This window comes from Alligator sinensis, unplaced genomic scaffold, assembly GCF_000455745.1.
Source record: "Alligator sinensis unplaced genomic scaffold, ASM45574v1 scaffold168_1, whole genome shotgun sequence".
Classification (NCBI taxonomy): domain Eukaryota; kingdom Metazoa; phylum Chordata; order Crocodylia; family Alligatoridae; genus Alligator; species Alligator sinensis.
In genome coordinates, this window is record NW_005842377.1 from 277,293 (window position 1) to 298,349 (window position 21,057).

The 21,057-nt window shown below is 41.1% G+C and overlaps 1 protein-coding gene across 1 annotated transcript in view; it reads right to left on the reverse strand.

Annotated features, from left to right (window-relative positions):
* Nucleotides 1–21,057, reverse strand: part of DLGAP1 (DLG associated protein 1) — a 719,594-nt gene that overhangs the window by 205,694 nt on the left and 492,843 nt on the right. The gene's annotated exons all lie outside the window — the stretch shown is intronic.

Here is a 21,057-nt window from a genome sequence, read left to right on the forward strand (position 1 = left end):
CTTGGAAATACAAGTAGTAAATTTAAGTGAGATTAGTTAACGCACAGTAGTGCACATGTAGACATGACCCATGGGCCTCTCATATGCTGAGGAAACCATTGATGTCAGTGGCCATGTCCTCCTCAGCAACAGCGGGCAGGGACATGTAGGGTGGAGTTTGAGGGCCAGCCTAGACTTGCCCCCTGTGCTGTCGAAGCTCTGGGTCCCAAACTAGGAGTGCAGATGTGCCCAGGGCACCATGAGGATCAATAGCAGCAGGGTGAAGTGGGTCAGGCACCCCTTAGCCCATGCAAACAGCTCACTGTGCACTGCCCAGGGCATACACAGAAGGAGGGGCATACTCTTGGCACAGTAGCAGTACAGCCCTGAGGTACCTCTCCACAGAAGACCCCAGCAGGGAGAGCGGAGGCATGGGCAGCTCCTTGCCCCAGTAGTTGTCCAGGAGATCTGTGCCCCTCAAGACAGGCACCATGGGCTGGGCAGCAATGCAGCAGATCAGTTGGCCTGCAGCAGAAGCGGGAGGGCAGCAGGGTCTGGAGCAGGGGCAGGCAATTATTTTGGGCATAGGGTCACTTACTGAGTTTTTGCAAGCTGTTGAAGGCTGCATGGGTAGCCCTGCCCCTTGACAGGTGCCCCACTCCCTGGTCACCATCTTGTGACCAGAAGTTTTGCCCCCTAGCCCCTGGCCTTTGCTATCAGAAGTCCCTTCCCTTGCTCCTGGAAGTACTCCTTTCAGCAAGGGGTTTTGCCATCTAGGAACCAGAAAAATACCAAATTATATTCTAAAAAGTGAACATATACAATATTCATTAATTTGATTTAACAAATATTTTTGTTCTGATTGACATGTGTTTGTATAGTGTACATAGAGGTGATTGCACAATAGCTTAAAATTAAGTTTTACTTTTTTATGTTGTGGGGGTGGGTATAGGTTTGTGGGGGGATGTGGGTGTGTGGGTATGTGGGGTGAGGGAGCATGTGGGGGGGATGTGGACACATGGGGTGTGGGTGAGTATGGTGTTTGTGGTGGCCTGTCTGTGGGTGAAGAGTGGTAGGGTATGGCATTGCAAAGGGGGTGTGGGTGCATGTGTATGGTGGGGTATGCATGTGGGACTCACCCTATGAAAACACACACGCACACTCTGCCTCTGTGCTTGCACACACACACACACTCTGCCCCTGAGCCTGCACACACACACACACACACACTCTGACACTGTGCCTGCACACACACACATATACGCACACACCCCCGCCATACTAGTGTGGTCCTGTGCTCTGCCTTCTGGTGATATAGCTGGGACCCACATGGTGCTGGAGCAGGGTGGGGGCAGGAAAGCAGGGAACTGGCTGGGGGCAGGGTGGGACTGGGCTGCTCAAGCCTGCGGAGGGCTCCCTCTGGGTCCTACTACCCCTGCTTCCTGCCAGGTTTGACAGGCTGCCAGGAGTGAATAAATATTAATTCACTAAATTTTTTTAGGGGCCCCGTGGGCTGAACAGAATGGCCTGGCAGGTCAGATCTGGCCTGCAGGCCATATTTTGCCTGCCCCTGGTCTGGAGCCATGGCATCAGGTGCCAACTTATCATGGTCAACTTATCATGGTCCCTGGGCACCCGTGCATACCTGACCCCTGATCTGAAGCTGGGCACTGCATCTGGCTCCTGGTACAGAGCATCTTATCTCTGAAATATTGCAATGTCTCACAAAAAGCTTATGTCTCATGGCTCTGCTGGTCCTGCATCTGGATGCTGGGGAAATGTCACAGTTGGCAGTGGGGATGCTGGCTCAGGGTCACAGCTGCCCACTATCCCTAGCCCCACACACCTGCTGGTGCTTGCCCACTGGCCTGCAGCAGGCTTGGGAGGAGGTCCTCTGCCACCACCAGCTGACAGGAGCCCCTGGCCTGGCCCCTGTACTGGGCGCCACACCACCCAGATCCCCAGCCTCAGCCTAGCCCTGCCACTCACTCTGGCTCCATACCCACATGGAGCCAGAGCTGCCTGGAGTGATGCCCGGACTGCACACCAGCCCTGCTGGGCCTGGACTCTGCCTGCTGGAGAGGAAGCAAGCCATGCCATGAGGAGCACTGGCTGCTGTCACCCCTGGGAAAGTTCCCCATTCACCATACTCGCCACAGTGTCCAGACCCAAGGGGGACTGGCCAGAGGCCATGGTGCTGGTTGCCTGCCTGCAGGCTCTACTTCCCAGGTGCCCCCACCCCATGGCCCCCCACTCTGGGACACCATAAAAGTCACTTTGTAAATAGTTTGCATAGGGACAAGGGCTTTTTATTGTTCGTGGGTGGAGTGGGTGGTGGAAGGGCTTTGTTTGTTGGGGAAGGAGGGGGAAGGGAGGCTCTGTGTGTTGGGGGGGAGAGGGGTCTGTGTGATGTGATATGAAGGGGATAAAGGCTTGTTCTTCTGACATGTGTCTGTAGTGAACATGGTCCTGAGGGTGAACAGGGGAGGTGGTGAGGTCCATAGGTCGCAGGGCAGGTGGGATACAGCGGGGAGTGCAGGAGAAGGTGGTCAGCTAGAGCCTCCTGCACCCATGCCCTGGCCCCTGTTGGCAGGTGTGTGGCTCTCTTGGGGCCTCAGTTGGGGGGGGGTCCGCTGCTGTCACTGCCACTGCAGGTGGTGTTCCATTGCCAGGCATCCTCCATGTGTCATACCCCCTGCAGCCAGGCCTCACAGATGTTATGCAGCATGCAGGCTGCTACAATGACTCATGGGAGGTTGTCCTTGGTGATCTCAAGTTAGGCAGTGAGGGCATGCCAGTGACCCTTGAGGCAGTCAAAGGTGTACTCCACAAGGGCATGGGTCCAGCGCAGTCACTGGTTAAAGCAGGCCTAGCAGGGGTCCAGGTGGCCTGGCAGGGGTCCAGGTATAAGGTTGCATCAGCCAGGGCAGGAGTGGGTGGGCAGGGTCCCTGATGAATAGGGGCAGGTATATGATGGCACCCAGCTGCAGGTGTGGCACCCCCAGAGTAAAGTGCCCACCCTCCACCAGTACCACAAGGCCAGAGTTGTGAAACACATGGGTGTTGTGAGTGCTGCCCACCTAGCTGGTGCTAACATTGGTGAACATGCTGTGGTGGTCCATGATGACCTGCGGGACCATGGAGTGAAATCTTCTGCAGCTGTAATAGGGGTGGTCTCCATGGGGTGGATAGGTGATAGGGATGTGGGTCCCATCCAGGACCCCAATACACCACCACCAGGGGGTCATGGACATGGAGCACAGTGTGCCCCAGCACATCCTGGAGGGTTCCACATACCACCGGGACTGCCTCCCCAACAGTGGCCTTGTTCATGCTGAACAGGCGTCTGATGTATCAGAGGCTGGTAGGCATGGCCAGCTTCAGCATGGCGAGGGCCAGCCAGGTGTCTGTGAGGAGGGCCAGGCACATGCCAGTGTCCTGATGCTCCAAGTGGGGCCACAGCTGCCGGAGCCAGTTCTGAAAGGTGGCCCAGGTCATGCAGAAGCCATCCAGCCACTGCTCATCATCCCAGGTGTGTTGGATGATGTGCCACCACCAATCCTAGCTGGAACAGCAGGCCCAGAAGTAGTGGAGCTGGAGGCCCATGTGGGTGTTTGCAGCCCCAGTGGTGGCACTGTGTAGCCCCTTGCTGGTGTTCCTGGCAGTGGCATTTTCTCAGTGGTAGCGGTGGCATGCTGTGGCCAGGCAGCCAGTTGCTGGTTGTGGGGGAGCAGGGTAGAATGAGAGCTGTGGACAAGGTGACAGTCAGTGTGGTGGGCCAGCAGAGTGATCGTGGTGGCCAGGAGGAGCCCGGGGCACTGGTTCTTGCTGCCAGGGTCAGGGGCTTGAGCAATCATAGTGCGGGAGGTAGAATGGCCAAGGAGCAAGCTGACGCATACTGTCCCTGCTACTGGTATGCTGCTCCTGGACAAGGAAGAGGCTGGCCAGAGAGCAGCAAGCTGGGCTGGGTTTTAAAGAGGGCTGCCAAGTGCTGGCAGCTGCAGTCAGAGCCTAGCGCTCCTCCTGGTGGCCACACGGGCTCATTGTGGAGCTGCAGAAAACTGGATGTAAATCTTCTCCCTAATACCTGCATGTGTAGACACCTGCCTGAAAACCCTTACTTCAGCTTAGTTTACATCAGAGTAAATCAAGGCCAGAGTAAATGCATGAGTAGATGCACCCACTGAGGAGGGATTTAATAGCAGCCTTCAACTATCTGAAAGCTAGTTCCAAAGAGGATGGAGCTAGACTGTTCTCAGTGATGGCAGATGACAGAACAAGGAGCAACGATCTGCATTTGCAGCAAGGGAAGTTTAGGTTTGATTTTAGGAAAAACTTCCTCACTGGGAGGGTAGTAAAAGACTGTAATGGGTTACCCAGAGAGGTTGTGGACTCCCCATCCTTGAAGGTTTTTAAGACCCAGCTGGACAATCCTTGGCTGGGATGATCTAGTTGGGGATGGTCCTGCTTTGAGCAAGGGGTTGGACTAGAACTAAATGACCTCCTGGGATCTCTTCCAACCCTAATTTTCTATTATTCTAATTTTTATGTTGATGATTGCATCTTCTTTCTTTTTAACCTCCTTTCTCATCTCTTCTTCCTTTCCTGCTGCTGTGAAGGAAAAATAATATTGGCTTCCCTTTCTTGAATTTCTGCACTAGCTCCTTCACAAATTCTGCATTAAATTCAAGCTTCTCATTCATTTTGGAAGTACTCCCGTGAAACAATCCTCCCCCTACTCAAGGCATGTTTGCACTGGCTTTCTGGCAAGCCTCTGAGTGCTACTGAGACCATACATCCTGCTCATTCACTACCACTCCAGAAATTAGGTTATGTAGCCAATTTAGTACATGTGTATGTGAACAATGCCAAAAACATGTTCACAATGGTATGCCTGAGGACAGCTCATCCCACTTGCTCAGGGCTGTCCTAAACCAGCACCCTGCCTAATTTCTGGGGTTTGGCACACAGTGAGTATGAGCATGTGGCAGGGTTTGCTCTCGGCAGTGTTCCTGGGCTCATCATAGAGACTGAAGACATGCCCTAAAAGTTACTAGAGCTTTGGTCTTTTTCTTCAACAGAGTTTGGATTTCAACAGATTTTGGATTTCATCTCCCAAGTCTGTTCTTGTCTATGTCTCTGCCATCATTTCTTCTCACTGCCCAAGCTTCTTTATCTACTTATTTTTTATGCCCTCTTCTATATTATCTTGACTGCTTGAAATGTTCTCCAATGACTGTTCTGTAAAGCACATGCACTGTGAAGCACATGCACTAAGTTGATGGTGTGCTGTATACTCTAATATATCTACTTTTGTTTCAGGAATTCAAGATCTCCAGGATTGGGGAATGGGTTTAGTTGGGTCTCGTTTCCTTACTAAATAATGCTATGTACAAATGCATTCACATATGAAAAAAATAGAATACCTTAGTTAAATTAGTATATTTTCCATCCTTTTTTCCATTGGTAATGGGAGAAGGGCTGTGGTGGAGGGGACCCTTTTAACAGGGAATAAAGAAAAAGACAAGATGGTAGAGTGGGAGGTGTCCATTGCAGATCAGAAGTCAAGAAACCAAACTGGAATTGTATCTAGTTGGGTTTCCCATTAATAATTTAGATCTGGACACAGCTAACACCATATTTAAGGGATGGAGTTTTGGTTCTTGCTCAGCACTATTTATAGTGTATAAACAGATATACAGTTTTATGTTAACAATTTATAGGAAGATGGGGCATTTTACACTTTTTTTGCAGGTCACTTGTGACAACCAGTAAAATAATCTCCGTTTCTATTTTAGCTATTTTATTGGTTCTAGGACTACAGGCACATACAATTAAAATGAACATGGAAACATTCAGCCCATTCCCTTAGCATTTCTCAAATATATCCAAGAGCAGTCCATTGTATTGCTCATGTTGGGAGCAAAAATCATTCAGAAACAAAATTGAAATTAACACAGCCTCACAGTTAGGACTTGCTGACATCCTGAATGAAAAGTGGGATACCTACCCAGAACTTTAAAATATGCAAGGCAAGCACAATAAAACTTGTTTCTAGTCACTCAGAACATAGATGTTATCTGCAGTATTGGATTAAAGAGTACATCTAGATATTCTGAGGAACAAGCATCTCATAGATTTTTCTCCATTTGTTTGACTTTATTATTCAGGTTTACCTTATTCAGGTTTACCTAAATTAACTACTACAGTAAATTTAAAAAGAACTATGTGAACACAACACTGAGGCTGATATTTTAACTGAACAAAAACCAGGGCATTTAAAAGTATAATGCTTATGCATAATTCAGCCAAGTGGAACACTCATAATTTTTGAAAAAATAAATGCACTGTCAAATTTAATGCTCTAGTACAGTGCCGCAATATAGATGAGCTATACTTCCTATGGGATCTATAACTTTGAATTTTTGAGTTGTGTTGTTAATAATGTTGCAGTGTGCATACAGTGCATTTTAGTGCAGACTTTCAAAGTGATTTAGATACTATTAAACAAGTTGGAGCTGGTTGCAATAAATTTGTCACAAAGCTTTATATTCACACATGCAATTTATAGCCTCAAATAGGCATACACAAAAAAATTAGTTATTGCTGCAGCTTTTGGTATATGACACTATGTATGTGTGTGCATGTGACTGTGCACTTATGTTTGTGGGCATATCTTTCGTTAATTCCCTACTCAGAAGTCAGTGGTCTGATCTCTGTTTGCTCAGTGAAGCAGGTTCATTTAGTGAAAATGAACAAATTATCTTTGTAACATCCGTTTTGTTATTTCAACCATTTTCTTTCAGAATAAGAATAGAGGTGTTAAGGAAGAACTCAGGAATACAGAAGTCCAAAGGCATCAAAAAGTCAATTGGTTACTCTTAATTTGAAGAGGTCTAGAATCCTGGAAGCTGAAGCTCCAGAAATAGGGAAATAAATAATCTAGAAAAATGTCAAATTTCATATTACACTGAGGTTGTGAGTGGAAGGTCTATATCTGTCAAAGAGAAGAGGACTGGTTAGGAAAATCCCATATTTAAGTAATAACCCAGAATTCAACATTATAAATAGAATTCTAATTTAAGTCTATAGCATCTGAGAAGTCAGGACGTTTCATGTGCTATTACAACTTCAATGAATGAGGAAGTACAAAGAAAATCTCATGGAAACAATTAATTAAAAAATGGTAGTACTACGTCCAATGTTTTGTCTGTGGAGAGTGCTTACACACTTTGCTTAAATTGCTTGCTGAAGTCTATGCTTAAGTCAGGTTTTGCTTTAAAGGGATCTTTTAATTTTGTAAGACAATATTATTTTTAAAAAACGTATGTCTGATTCCTCACTAGCTTACTTCAATTTTATGATGGTAACTCCATTGACTTCAATATTTACACCACATTAAAACTATATAACACAGTTTATATTTGCAGTTATTTTTAACAGTATTTCTGTAAAAGCATTTACCAAAAGTTCACAAATTCCTTTCCAAATATTTTATTAAGCCACATGACCCTGCTATATGTTCTTCAGTATTATCATCATTGTCATTATTAGTCACATTTTATTGTTGGGGAAACAGGTAGAGAGTATATTAGGTCAGTTTTTCCAAATGTAACAGGGCAGCACTGTGCAATGGACAGCAGCTCTGCATGGGGCAGTGTTGGCCGCTGGCAGAAGTGGCATGACCAGCCACCGGCTGCGATAGTGGTTATTTTTATGCCACAACTTCAGTTACACTGCTGTTTTAATGGGTTCCTAATATGGATACATCTAGCATGGCGTGGTGGAATGGATACAGAACCCAGGAGTCTTCCTGATTTAAAATCTTCTTCTGTAAGCTCTTGGACAAGCTCCCTTGACATGGCAGGATACTATTTTCAAAACTCAACAACTTCACACATATTTCTGTACTTGACATTATACATCTTTAGAATAATAAGCAGCAATTTTGTGTATGCATTTTTTTTCAAAATAATGCTGAGCTTTGTTTTTTATTTATTGCCTTTACTAGGCTCCTAAAGCATCTTTGGTCAATATTAGAGCTGTCATCTGCTATCACAGCAAAACGTTTCAGATTGAAAAGAAATAATATACTGAGTCCCTAGTCTAAAACAAAGAATTGGTAAAACTGACCATAATATTTTCTAGGGCCTAATTCCATTCCACGATATGTTGTCATATTTAACAGTGCTATGAATTCAACAGTACTGAGAAAATGTTGGGGAATAATGTCAATGTAAGTTTTCAGCTTTTTGGCTTGGGAGGTTTGCAGAAATTTTCCCACAGGCTCTTGCTACATTTGAATGACCAGTGCTGTACCTTACAAGGTCATAGTCAATGCTGCATGAAAGTGAACATAGATAGTAGCTGCTGCCTTTGAAGACTCATAGCAGTGAGACCTACAGAGCTGAGAGAGTAGCCACCTTTATTTTTGTTTAAGGTTTTTAAGTAAATCATAACCAGGAATCCTGGTTTTCTCTGATTTAAAAAAATCATCAATTTTTGGATTAAAAAAGTAACCCAAATCCACATTTTCCATGGTTAAAATGAAACACAACTTATATATAGATATGTATATAGTGGCGTTTCATTTTAATCACAGAAAAATGTGGATTTTGGGTTACTTTTTTTCATTTGAAAATTAGGGATTTTTTAAAATCAGAGAAAACCAGGATCCCTGATCATAACATCCATTTTCCTCAATGATCTATACTTCTGCCAGCATTACAAATGCTACTCTGCAGAATGACTAAAACAAAATAATCCTGTATTGTACAGAATATTTTTACTCTCAGAGACAAGGAAGGGAGAGAGAACAGCAAAAAATAAAAACCAAATCTTTCTACAGTAATCACTGTCTTTAATAAAGTATCATTTTTATTATTGAGCTATTAAAATCACATACAAACTAAAGACATTTTTCTTTGCAAGTATTCTTTAAAATAATGAATGTGATTTTTTAAAAGTGATTTTTTTCTTCTTTATAGAACTAATAATCATGAATGTACTTTACTTAAACAAATTGAAATAAGTAAGATCTCACCAAGGCCTCTGAGCTAGAAAAACTGCTGTACAAAACACCTCTACTACAAACACACAACTTTCCTTATAGCTATGAAACACAACACTGATCGTGCTTCTCTTTCTTTCTGCTCAAATGCCTATACTGTAAATAAAATAGACCATGCAAATAATATGTAGTTAATACCTAATGCCTTAACTGGATTCAGCCACATCTGCTGTATCAGTTACATGCCCTAATCTTGATCTAAATTTGCTTTGCTCTGGAAGTGAACAATTTATGATTAGCCAATTTGCACTGACAAGTACATTTCATTTAGCATGCTTTTTGTATTTTATATATGTATATAGAAATCTGGATTTTTTTCTAATATATATTTCTGGGTCCCCAAATAAACAGAAGTCAGACATATAGAAGTACTCAGTGCTACGTCATTCACCTTAAATTCATATATTGGATGAAATGTGAAACAAAGTTCAGAATGTAAAGAAAAATAATTAGGATTTTATTTAGGCTTAAAAGAAATAAACAACAAAGAAAATAAGGATCTTTTTTCCTTTTTTTCCCTAAAATTGTTATTAACTTACCTTATTGGATGAAATACCAAACAGACTGTCTTTATGGTAAATTAAGTTCATTATTCATCTCAAATTTGATTTGGTTTACTGCAGCTGAGAGCATTAAAGCTTTTCCCTGTGCTTTGCCAATGCAATGTGGATGACTATGGAAGTAAACACAAGGGCTGGAAGGGAGTGGTTGGGCATCACTCACAGCAGTATACTTGTAACTTTAGCTTTCTATTAGTATGCAAATACTTAATGAAATGAAATCACACAACTAAAGAACAATACTTAATGACTGCTCAGTGCAGATTTTCAAACCCATGCAATTTGGTTTCCTTAGCAGTTATTATGGCTGTTTTGCATGTTGTTAGAGAAATTTCAATTGCCATCTTCTGCTTTCTAGATCTATTCTTGGCAATCATGAATACTGAATTACTTAGACCAATAAAAAAGAGTAGCTGTGCATCCTATCAACATACATGCTTTCAGAAGTCATTGAAGGAAGAAAGGAAGTCCTAAGCTTTAACAAATGCTGTAAATGTTGCATTAAAAATAACCTTTAGCTGTTTTCAGAAAAGCAGATATTCAGGTTATTTCCATTAGGGTAAGTTTAAGATTTGAAAGATCCCTGACAATATTTGCCTCACCTATGGGGATTTTAGCAATCAAGTTCTATTTTAAACTCAGTTCATTTGACTGAGGTATCTGCATGCATTTTCCATCTGGAAGAACTCATAAAAACAACAGTGAAACAGACCAAGGAGCTGTCCAGGGTGGCAAATTGCGCTTGAGTTTTTATAATCCTGATTACAGCTGAACATTAAGGGCTAAAACATATTTCATTTGATGTGCTGAAGTGGTGCATCCATAGCTACATAACTGCAGTTTTTGCTACTTGCACATGCCTACTTGTATACCTCCTGGAAGAAAAACATAGGAGAGGGCATATAGCCCAACAGCCTAATAGTTGGGGCACTTGCCCAGGAAACAGGATATATGGGTTCTAGCCTCCCTCACCCAGATGTGTTTGAACCTACAATGTCTTCACACTGTGTTTAAAGTTCATTGGAAAAACATCCAGAGGAAACTTCCTGCCCCATTGGGAACAGAGAGGTCTCAGGCTAGAATTTCTGCTCCAATCCCTTCTGGGGCACTGTCCATTTAGTTGACCCGTGTACCTGCTGGCCTGTCTTCTTCCTCCTGGTGTCACATGTCTCCCTCTCTGGGTTGCTCAGTGGACCCAGCTTTTAGACAAGGATTTAAACAACAGCTGGCCTTTGCTGGGAAGCATGAGATGCAAGTTCAAACCCATTTTGGGTGAGCGGGGGTCTAGAAACTGGGTCTCTGATTCCCTGGCCAAAGACCATTAACTACTAACATATTGGGTTAAAGTGTTAGGATGGTCTGATCATGTTCCTCACCCACAGCCCATTAGCTTTGTTTTTTGTCAGACTAAAATTTTGAGACTTATCTGTCTTTTTGCACATAACTGCATGATTCTATCCAAACCCACTCACCATGCTTGTTAGACTAATCTATGTAATGCTGAATTGCAAAGCACGTGCAAATCCCCCAAAATGCAGTTATGGGGCTAGGTATTTGCCACTTGGGTACATAAACTGAAATAGTATTTAGCCCTCAGTTTTACCAGAACTGCAAATCTCCCTGCACTAACCTAGGGAAGGCTCCACTAGCAGCATGGATCCTTTGTTTAAACCTACTAACCAATAGACAGCCTGTATTTCTAAAGTGCAGTATTTTCATTTGCCAGGTACTTCTGGATAACCTAAAGTATGCTCAACCTAAGACTTGTGTATTCGACCCATGTATCTGAAAGAGTCATAAGCTACCACTTCTGACTGGAATAGCTAATGCACAATTAAGGGAAGGAATCCTTCTCTTTTCCTCTTAGATACATAAATGTCTAACCAAGACTGAAAAAAAATCTTTGAATACCTTTGTTTCAGACTACTACTCAGTGCCACACCTTCCATTCTTAAACAAACACACAGAAAAGCTATAGACAAAGTCCAACTAAAATCTCACCTAATTAAAGCCAGTTTTTTGCATGCAGCATAATCTTCATTCAGGCTAGGACCCTTAACTGAAACCACAGTAGTGGCACTGATGGATGACATCTTCCTGTCAATGGATAGAGAGAAGACATCCATTCTCTTCTCCTTGACCTTTCTGCAGCATTCAGTGCTGCTGACCCATAATATGCTGCTGCTTCAACCAAGAATGGTGGCAGACATCCAAAGTACTAGAGTTCTTCCTCCAGGACCACTCTGAAGACAACAATGGGAACTGCACATTCATCACAAGATGTGTTGTTTGAGGAGTCTCACAAAGAGAAATTCTCTTCACTCTTTTGTGACATCTACATGCAGTCATCTGTATAGCGAACTGATGAGACATGGATTCAAGTGCTAGTAATAGGAAGACAACATAACATATTTCTAGTTTTGCCTGTCTTTGAACACATAACTCTTCTACCTCCCCCAACCAGGATTCACTATTTGGATGAGATCTCAGCATGAATGAGGAATGGTTGGATAAAGCTGAATACAAATAAGGCAGAGTCAACAGAGGAGAGTATTTTGAAAAGTCTGAGGAATCTGTAGTTAAGTTGCTGTCTCCTTGAATACAAGTTTTTCATTCATAATCAGTCAAATAGTAGTTTAGGATCTCTTGCTAATGATAAGCGTTCCATATCTACAATGGCAGGTGATGCTTTCTATCATCCCTATTTGGCTAGCAGATTCTGTCCCATCCTGGTGCATGAACTAGTCTCTATTATTCACAAATTTGTCTTTTCTTGGTAGGATTATAGTAAAGCATATTCCTGGGAACAGAATCTTTCACCAACTAGAACTGAACACTGCAACGTGGTTCCTTAGCAACTCAGATTACTGCAAGTAAATCAAACTTGCTACTTATCTCTATATTAATTTCCCATAGAAATTAAATTCAAGGTCAGTCTTGATTCCTATCTTCCAGCCCCTCCATAAGCTGGGCCCCAATTATCTGAAAGGCTGTCTAAGTACCTGGATAAAGACACAATGAACTCTCTACACTAAGGTGGAAGTTCATTTGTATAGCAGACAGAACTTTCTCAGTGGCCAGTATAAGACAGTGGAATGAATTCGCCTAAGAATGAAATACTATCACAAACTTTCCTATTTTCTGCACCAAATGCAAAGTGTGTCTGACTTTGCCTTCTCTCAAGTAAATACATGATAACCTGTATATTTAAAAACAAACAAATGACTAATTTCCTTATCAAAACAAAGCAATCCATTTCATATCCTTTTCCTCCTAAGAGTAAAAAATGTGAAAGACACACACTTTTGCCACCTAATGGACTAGTGGGAGATGCTCAGTGGGCATGTCTACACAAGACACTAGCAGCAAAGTAGACATTCTACTGCACGTTAGCACAGCAGGCAAAAACCATGCTAATGCGCAGTAGAATTAGTTTACTGCATATTAGCATCACAAACAAAGTGTGCGCCACCTGATTGTGGTGTATTAAGTTAGTACCTGTAATTACAGGTACTAAACTTAATGTGCCATAATCACGGCACATTAATGAATGTGTAGAAGTACCCAGTTAGTTCAATAATCAGCATGATATTAAAACCTATGAAGAATACGATAAAAGACTGAGCCAGACCATATGTGTATTTAGCTTAAACCAATCTGCCTTCACTGTAATAATGCACCTCAAATATTTGTAGTGTATTGTACATGTCTCCATTAGAAATGTTGTGGAGTTTATACTTATGCTGAGCTTCTACCTTGGCTCCAAACTGTCCTTTATGTTAGGACTGCCTTGATCAGGATTTTTGTGAATGAAGACTAGAGTCCTAAACAGAAAATTTTCATGTGACAGATAAGACTGAAGCTATAGTCATAAAAGAACTGTCATCATGATAGCATCATCCATAAGCATGAGGCTTTTATCAGCTCAATGCATGGAGACCTCCAGCATAATGAAAGAGGGGCAGCCTGTGAAGGCACTGGGACACAGAAAAGACAGAGATACTCAGAAAGGTGGAAGCTGGCAACTTGTTACCTCCAGCGAACAAAGAGCACTCCTCTTCTCAACTTGTGGTTGCCCAGCTGAAGAACTGGTATACCTGCTGGCCCAAGAGGTCTGTTGCCTTCCAGGAGCTTCTATCTGAGATGACATGGAAACGATACTTGGACCCATCCAGCTGTCTAAATACTATGCCATACTGCTCATCAATATGGACAATAATGATACTGAAGATTAAAAGTGACTACATGGTTCTGGCTACATGTGTGACCAGGACAGGGGCCCAAGTGGTACTCTCATTGAGCTTTCCAGTCAAATGTAAAGCAGGAGCAGCTGCATCATGGGGATCAACATATGGCTGCATAGATGGTATTGTCCAGCAGAGCTTTGACTTCTGCAAACATGGAGTGGTATTCCAAGAATTTGGACTGCTGGGAAGAGATGGGTCCACCTGACAAAGAGAAGGAAGAATATTTTTGCATACAGCCTTGCTAACCTGGTGAGGAGGGCTTTAAATAAGGTTCCCTTGGGGGTTGGAGGTAAAAGCCCAGAAGTATGTAAAAAGCCAGGGGTTCTGGATAAAACTTACTGAAGGGGAGTAATAGCAGAACCATTAGCAATGTTCTCAGGGAGAAAAAGGGACAAGCAATTAGATACTTAAAACATCTATATACTTATGCAAGAAGCATGAGAAATTGGGAAATAAACAGGAAGAACTGGATGTCCTAGTATAATCAAGGAATTATGAAGCAACTGGGATTATAGAGATGTGATGGGATAATCCACATGACTAGAGTACCACCAGGACAGGTGTAACTTGTTCAGGAATGATAGCCTTGGGAAAAAAAGGTGTAGGTTTTGCCCTATGTATATAAAGGAGATGTACATTTATTCTGTGGTGCAGTATGAAGTGGAAGGTAGGCCCATTGAAAGCCTCTGCGTAAAAGGTAAGAGGGGAGAGCAGCAGGGGGGGGGGCATCATGGTAGGCATCTGCTGTAGTCCAGCAAGCCACAAGGAAGAGGTAGATGAGGCCTTCTTTAAACCACTGACAAGCTTTCAAATAGCACAGCTGGTTCTCATAGGAGATTTTAACCTCATGGTTCCTGACCCTCTGCGTGCTTCCTTGCTGGTTCTCTGGTTTTGAATCCTGACTCAAACTTCAGCTTCCGATTCTTGAAGGATCCTTGGCAATCTGATTCTCATTTTCTGCTCTTGGTTCTGGTTTGACCTCTGGCTTTGACTTTTGGTTTCTGATCCTGGTTAACCCTCAGCTTACCCTGTCTCTGGTTCTGGCTTTTGACCCTGATCTGTCTTTTTTCCATTCTGGCTCCCAGTTACGTGCCCCTCCTTCCCCCAGTTCCTGGGAAACCAAGCTGGACTGTACCTGTGCTTCAGGTACCTAACCACTAGGCAAGAGTGCCCATGACCCAGTCCCTAACTGACAAATGCAAAGTCTTGAATTTGGGATGAAATAATGGCATGCACAAATACAGACTTGAGAATGACTGGCTGGCTGCACTACTGCAGAGGGGTTATCATAGACCATAAGCTGAGTAAGAGCCAACAGTGTGCTCTTGCTGCAAAAAATACTGGATTGTATTAACAGGGGTGTCACTTGCAAATCAAGATAAGTGATTCTTCCAATCTATTCAGCACTGGTGAGGCCTCATCTGGAGTTCTGGACAAATTTGAACGAGTCTAGTGGAGAGCAACAAAAATGATTAAAGGCCAGTAAAGCCTCACTTATAATGAAAGACTGAAAGAACTAGGGTTGTTTACTTGGGGGAAGAGAAGACCAAGGGAGGAATTTGGTAATGGTCTTCAAATATCTGAAGGGTGATTTTAAAGAGGAGGGAGACAGACTTTTTTCTGTGGCTGTAAGGGACAAGACTAGGATCAATGAATTCAAGCTGCAGCAGAGGAAATTTAGTTTGGACATTAGGAGGGACTTCTGACTATGAGGGTAGTCACAGATTGGAACAGGCCTCCAAGAGAAGCTGTTAAATCTCCTTCCTTGGAAACTTTAAAGATCAGAATGGACATAAATCCCTGGTTTAGTCAGGGGTGACCCTGCCTAGGCCAGAAGGTTGAACTAGATAACCTCATGAAGTTCCTTCCAGTCCTACTTTCCCTATGATCCTAAGTATGGCTTCCCTCACTGTAGTATCTGAGCACCTAAGATGGGGCAGCTACATCACTGACCAGTCTTTATTAACTATATGAGAAAATGCTGTTTATTATAGTCAAGAGTTCAGCATGGTCATTCTCACCAACATTAATATTTGATGTGATTACAAGGTTTTAGTGTATGTTAAAGAACAGGTTGAGAGGGGATGGAGGGCTAACTAGAAATGTTTTGCTACATGTAAGGGTTATTTTAATAGAATGATTTTCCATCATGCAATAAAGATATCTTGGATATATACAGAATGAAGCTGACTGCCTAGGATGTAGTTCTGCTTGAATTATTCATTCTGAATATATTTGTTGCAAACTTAGCTCTTTTTTTGCCTTTTGTTAATTGTTTACAAACCTGTCTATAGCTCTGTGAATCCACACATTATTCATAAACATTTGCCAGTTTGGACAAACAATTTTTACTATTGAAAAATTATTAGAGATGAATAATATGCTTTTGATATGAAATATTATTAAACAATCAATTGTGCCTAAATATACCTTCCTAAATATATCCTCCTCAAAATATCTCAGTTTCTACAATGACTTGCAAATTCCAACATTTCATTAAACTTTGGGGATTCACGAATATGTTCAAAAGCACCTGGAGAGTGCCCAAAATTTTTGTCTGTGATATCTTTTACTGATCCCACTGTATAGTTCAAAGAGCTGTTGGACAAGTGCCCAGTCAAAGGAAGGGTACTTGATGCCTGAAAGATTGTCCAACAGCTATCTCAATAAAAGTTAGTTCAGTAAAGAATATCATCCTTGCCTCAGACATTTCCTGGACCATAATGGCTCCAACAACACTCCAACCGTACTACAATATTTTTGTATCGTATAGTCCCAACATTAGTACCAAATGTAGTGCTTTACTTGGAAACATATTTAAAAATACTTTTTCCTCTCCAGTATGTCTCTAGCTTTACTGGGGAACAGGAAACAGAGTTCAGAAAAAATTAGTAATGGAAGGTCTCTCTATTTTACAAAACTGATTAGCAAACTGCAATTGAAATGGAATATTTGCCAGTCAGTGGATTCACTTCTTCTTTATAGTGGCATGAGTAAAGAATCAGGTAGGCTGGAAGATAAGTATTAATGGGGTATAAAATGTACCTTGCATATGTATGCAAGACGAGGAGATATTGGATAAATTAACTTGGATATGGTATTCATGTCATTGTGAAAGACATGTAAACAAAGTTGACAAAAAAGAACAAGTCAAGAATGACTGCAAATGCAGATGGGTATATACAGCTAAATCCAGCAAAATGTAATTTAAACACATTACTAGGCCAGAAGAACAAACAATGTACTAGATAATTTAATGAGACACATTAATAAATAATATGATAGATCACAATACAGATTAGCACCTGGATTTTCTTTAAAATTACATATGCTCTTGACTTGGCCATGCAAAGAAATCAGGCAAGAAGTCAAGGAATATCTAATGAATATTTAAAGAATCAAGTACAGTAACTAGTCTTAAGAAAAAAAAATAGGAGTTATTGAAGAAGTGTGTCTTTATACTTATAGAGATTATGGACATTGCAGCCAGTCTCCAGCAAAACCTAAACCAGGAGATAAAGCATGGGATCTGGGACAAATCAGATCCCTTCTCTGGCAGCTCCAAACCAAAATAAACCAGGAAATAGGTACCGATTCAAGACTTTTGGCTTATAGGGGTTTTTTATGTTTTCCTTGTTTCCTACAGATGGACTGCTGGGCAAACTGTAGCATGCTTCAGACTTCCTCACCTATTTCACACTTTCCCTTTCAGACGTGGCAACATTTCACTGCTGAATCTTCTCTGAACAGTAGTTGCCAGCAATAAAAGATCTACAATTTCTGCTTCCCAAAACTCTGCGTTTCATCCTCATTTCTTCTGAGCTGTAATTAACGCCCTTAAGTAAACTTATTTCCCCAACTCTGAGTATATTAGTGATTGCAGAGCCATCCAGTGGCTCATGAGAAAACATGACTGATACCAAAAAAAAAAAAAAAAAAAAAAAAAAGAAACGTGAAAAAAATCTATGTAAATTTTCTTTCACTCTACAGATGTGCCAAGGCCTAGTGGCATACAGTAATAAGGGAGAACATCAAGCAGCAAATACATGAAAAAAATCTATGTAAATTTTCTTTCACTCTACAGATGTGCCAAGGCCTAGTGGCATACAGTAATAAGGGAGAACATCAAGCAGCAAATACATGATTAGAGATGAACTGTGCACTGCAATAACTCTGATGCATGAATGATTATAGTTTCACAGAAATTGAGAGTGGTGTAAAGTTATGAATGCATTTAGAATATCTGTTAGGGAAGGACTCCCTGTTATGTTACCGTTTCTGTTAATGTGTCTAGTTTTAGATATTACAATGGACATATACCATGTTTAATATGCCAAAAACAGTGTTCAGTGCCTAACAGATTTCACTTTCAAGAAATAGGAAACTATCTTGAATGAATCAAGAACCATCCTCACTATTTCCCCACCTGTCTCCGACAGAAAATTATAGACTATTCCTAAACTTGAAACAAATGTGAACATTTTCTTGACATAAAGAAATTTACCAGCTCACTCACCATCTTCCTTCCACCAACATAAATACAGTCACTTTTCAGAGAAGCAATCAGATAATTCTAACTTGCCCTGATCTTGCAGACGAGAATTTTAATCTACACAAATTCACGTGGAAGCAAGCCTTGGGGTATGATTTCCTTCTCTGTGCTGTTGCAGAGGATTACTGAGTACAGAAAATTCCTAACAATCTACTGATCTTAATCTACATCAGCCATAAAATATTGTGAGATTTAAAGGCCCAAGTGCCACAAGAGTTAAGAATGAATTTTGGGTTCTACTACTGTAAAAGTGATGAGGTAACAAGCATCCAAACGCATAAAATATCATTACAATTGGGGACATAGCTAGAGAAAAATTCTTTGCAACTCATCACTGGCAAATAAGACATAAGGGAGGAGGCAAGAAATATATCATATGAGAAAAACAGGTAAGAAAAGAGATTTATCAGCCATCCTCCTAAAATAGAACAGGGAATTTGTGGCTACTGTTAAAAAGAGTTTGGATATAGGAGGGGTACTGCTTAGCACTTCTGCCACTGAAGCTCAAATAAGTGGAATTCCCTACAGGGATCATCTGTTAGCATTAGAAAAGACTGTATGACAGGTGAGCAACTCTGCCCTGAATCAAAACTCCAAACCTTGAGAAAATAGCATCTCTAACTTCTCTATTTTAGTAGACACCAACTGGGGACCGTACTAAAGTTACCAAAGTGAGATTACTCTTGTTTGTTATTTCCATTTCTAAATTCTTAGAAGTCATCCAGATACTCTGGTGAAAAGGCCATTAGAATAAGCAGGCAGGTACCAACAGAATTTCAGCCATGACCTATTTCAGACTCAGCCATTCAGCTTCAGAGAAAGAACTTGCATTTAATATTTAATATCTGCACACAACATTTATTCAATAAAATCTTTTCAATATTAATATCACAAGAAAGGGTTGCATAAAACAATAGGCTCTTCTAAGGATTGCATAGTCCATTTGCTGGGTCATCAACAGCAGTTTAAATTACAAGTGATCAGAACATCTAGTAATTTGGTTAGTGATTTAAAATGAACAAACAAACAAACAAAGAAGCATCCCCTTATTCAAAGTCATTATCAGAGTAGTCCAAAAGTGTCATGAATTTGCAGTTAACTAGCTTGAATTTCAATTATTACATTTCAAATTGTCCTAACAACACAGGAAAACAGGCTTTCTATGACAGGATCAGAAGTTCATCAGGAAAATTAAAGCCAGCTGAATTATATCTACATCCTATTGAGAGACAGATACTGGATTATTTAAAATATTTAGGTTGAAACAGCGCCAAAAGGACCACAATTAGGGTCAGGGTTCATTAGGCTTTGCACTATTCATATACCAGGGAAGATAATGATAATGCCTATGCACTAAACTGTTTATAGTCTAAGAAGGTAAGGAATATACAAAGGGAAATTGATACATGAAGGGAACCAACATATTCATGATGTTTTTACATGTACTATACATATGTGTGTGCATGTGTGATCTTGCTATATTATTAATAGAGAAAAATAGACTTCAGTTATTCCAGTGTCACACTTTAAATTAGCCCTCATTAACTGTCTCATAACATTCTCAATGTTAATTAAAGCCTGATTAAGGTTTTCCTTTGTTGTTTAACAACTTAGAAACAGTTATATTCCACTAAATATTTTTTAAATCATCCACATAATTGGCAGGGGTTGTGGAGGAAAACAAACACAAAACAATAATTTGGACATAAATAGAATGGCAAACTTAGAAGAGAACATTTAGTTATTTTAATTTCTGCCCTACATGACGGTTGGGTATAGTTTCATTAAGACACAAATAATGTCCTCTAATTCCTCTTCAAGAACCAATTCCCGTCAATTAAATATTATCTAAAAGTCCCCGTGGAGGTGTTCATTTGAAGCTGATGGTGGCACAGTTTTTCACTCTTTCCTAACCATCTGCTTGTTAACTGAATTATCAGCTATTTTATCAAAATCTGCCCGGAAGCTGAAAGAGTAAACAAAAACAACAAAGAAACCCTGAAAGTTCAAATTAATCTAAACCATTACATCCAAAATTTATATTTCTTCTGGTCTTTTAAAGACACCCAAGAAATCTAGTGTATTAAATCTTAAAAAGTTGAAACATTTTGCTGTTCCAGCCTGAAGTCCCTCCCCACTCTACACGTACATCTGTACATACATGCTGCCCATACACATTTTACCCATTCCCTTTGCCCCACTCTGCTCTAAATTAATAGAAAACATGGATGTCTGTTTACACATTAAAAACTGAGAAATTCAAAAGTTGGTATTCTAAAGGATTTTATATGCCATTTTATCATGCTTACTGAGCTCAATTTAGCAATGTGGGTACTTTTCCAAAGCATCCAAATCCTGTACTTTGCCCAGGTGCTGACTTGAACAGAAAAATGTGGAAACTCAATGCCTCATTAATGTATCCACATTATAAAACTGGGCTGCTGTATATGTTTTTACATATAAGCAAATAAATCAATAGGCACAAATAGGCAGTAGTCCCATTAATTTAAAGAAAAACAGAGTTATATCAAACCTCTTTTTTCCTCATGGTCTTCTCTCTTCTCTGGGTAACATTATTCCATCTCACACATACACTTAGATGTGCCATAACTGCTTTGTTTAAAATGCAAAAAAGCTATCCACCGCTCT